Source organism: Octopus bimaculoides, chromosome 3, assembly GCF_001194135.2.
Source record: "Octopus bimaculoides isolate UCB-OBI-ISO-001 chromosome 3, ASM119413v2, whole genome shotgun sequence".
NCBI lineage: Eukaryota > Metazoa > Mollusca > Cephalopoda > Octopoda > Octopodidae > Octopus > Octopus bimaculoides.
The window spans coordinates 146,930,602-146,933,371 of record NC_068983.1 but is presented as its reverse complement, the minus strand read 5'-3'; the positions used below and the strand labels follow the sequence as shown (position 1 = coordinate 146,933,371).

The window sequence follows — 2,770 nt, the reverse complement described above, 5'->3', positions numbered from 1 at the left end:
ATTATTATTGATATTATTATTATTATTATTATTAGTAGTAGTAGTAGTAGTAGTAGTAGTAGTAGTAGTAGTAGTAGTAGTAGTATTAGTATTATTGAGTGAGAGAGCAGTGCATGCCATCAAAGTGACACTGGGGTAAAATGTACAAAGCTCAATATACCCATCATGACTACTCGCCTGATAAGGGTACACCAGGCACATGCATCACAACCATACGTGTGCGACATGGTGATCTCATATGAAGATAAACAGCGCATGACCTCGCAGGTGGGGTCCAGTAGGAGAATTTTTTTCAGGTCGAGTAGCCCATCCCGCTTAAAAGGTCCCTGAATAAGGTTTGTTTAAGGATGTTGAGCAAAACACCCATGTTTCCAAAGGTGAATTATTCAAACCCCAAAGAACCCCTCTCAACACATGGTTATGATGCTCCCCCACTATTTCTGCTCATGATCAGAGATGCACATATCGTCAGCCACCAAGGGATATGCTCAACTGGTTAAGGTCAAACAACTGACAAGCAAATCTGTGGTATTAAGCAGAATACTTGGTGTAGCCCATCTTTTATACCAAGACAAAACATCGTACATGATAACACTTCCAATCCATTAAGATCAGAAACCATGAGAGCCACTGCCTGGTACTGCATCAGGGCATTATTATTATTATTATTATTATTATTATTATTATTATTATTATTATTATTATTATTATTATCATTATTATTTATGGTTTCTTTTCATTATAACTTTATTTCAGCTGCCTTAGTACCAGGCATCCTCGGAGGCCAAGAGTAGCAAAAGCACTAATGTTTTGTTATGCATGCTAAAATTATCACCGCATTTATTCCATTTTAGATGGAGAGTGCTTTCCGTAGTATATGGGTTGTACCCATCAAGGTTATCTTTTGGAGTTTATGGAGACTGGAGTTACCAGGGAGTTGCTTAATATACTTCTCAGCTGCCTTTTTTATTATTCCCAACGCACCAATAATTACTAGTATTATTGTAATATTAAGCTTCCACATTTTTGTGATTTCAATTTGTAGATGTATATAGTGAGAAAGCTTTCACATTCTTTTCTTGAAATATTTTGATCTTGTGGGACAGACATATCTACTAACAGACAAGTTCCTCCATTGTAGTCCTTGATCACAATGTCTGGTCAATTGGAGTCAATTTTTCTGTCTGTATTGGGAAGGATGGTGACGCCCTCACCATTTACTACATCCTTTGGATGGTGCCTGCACCACTTATCATGGGATTTAGTTTTGTAGTATTTACAAGCATTCCAGTGGATGTACTGCCCTAGTCTGTCACGTCTTATGAGGTGCTCCTTTTCAGCAAAGACTGTGCTGCCAGAAACAACATGATTAATTGTCTCTGTGAATTTTCTGCAAATTCTGCACGAGGGGTCAGATCCGTCTTTAAGGATGTTTGCATGGTAGTTTCTGGTAGGTAAGCTCTGATCTTGTACTGCAATAACAAAACCTTATGTTTCCCCTTTCAGACATGTCCATTGTAGCCATTGGTGTGTTAGATTTTGATCAATATCTGGCTTGGACTGGTGGTTAGGGTATTTTCCATGCAGGAGTTTGCCTTTCCAGTTGTCTTCGATATTATTCATGCAAGCCTTCTTTGCTTTTTATTTGATGTTTTTTGCATCAGTGATAGGTTTGTCACTACTTGGATCTCGTTGGTCTTTCTGATTGTTAATTTCTAAATCAGGAGAAGCAAGGATAGTTCTGTCAATATTTAGGTGTCTTTGGTCATTCTTATTGTTAACTTGTAGGCCAAGAGAATTTTTAAATTTCTAAGCTTCATTATTGAAGCTTGCTTGAAATCCTCATGCTTTAGAGCAGTTCGTAAGAGTACATCACTTGTTGTATTAAGGTACGTTTCAAGGCCTGTTATCGCTGATTTGAAAGATTGGTCGAGCTGTATCAGGCCTCTTCCACCTATTTTTCTTGGGAAATAAATCCTGTCTGCATCTGATTTTGGATGGTGCATTCGGTTCCTTGTAAGGATTTTACGGATCTTACCATCCATATTGTGCATGTCAGTGAGACTCCACTTAATGACACCAAAGCTATATGTGGTTACTGGTATGACCAAAGAATTGATCACATTAATCTTGTTAGCAGCATTTAATTCTGAGCTGAGGACCATTCTCATCCTTCAGTAGCATTCCTTGCAGATTTTCTCTTTCATTTTAGAGTGCTGGATACCATCAACTTTATTGGTTCCCAGATATTTGTATACTTCATATTGGTATAGGTTCCGAATAGCTGTGGTAGTATCAAGTTCTATATTTTCTGCTTTTATGACTTAAAAGTTGTCTTTGCACATTTATCAAGTCCGAATTCCATACCTATATCAGAGCTGAATTCTTTGACAATATTCATATTCTTCTAATTCTTTGTTGTTTTTGGCAAATAGTTTTAAATCACCCATGTAGAGTAGATGATTAATTTTCTGGTCAAAGATCTTATACTCTCTCTTAGCATTATTCAGTTGCATGGCTAATGGGAACAGAGCGAGGCAGAATAGTAATGGTGATAATGAGTCACCTTGAAAGATACCACGGGCAATATTGATGTCTGGTGAGGTGGTATATCCTAGTGTATGGTTTAAAATAAGGGTGGTTCTCCACGAATTCATGATTACTTTAAAAATTATTGTTATTATTATTATTATTATTATTATTATTATTATTATTATGTTGTTGTTTTTTTTCCTTCTTTCTTCAAATTTTCTTCCATTTGTCGCCGAAT

The 2,770-nt window shown here is 36.6% G+C and overlaps 1 protein-coding gene across 1 annotated transcript in view; it reads left to right on the top strand.

Annotated features, from left to right (window-relative positions):
* The window catches only part of LOC106875508 (serine protease 48), a 466,125-nt gene that overhangs the window by 452,350 nt on the left and 11,005 nt on the right, over window positions 1-2,770 (top strand). The gene's annotated exons all lie outside the window — the stretch shown is intronic.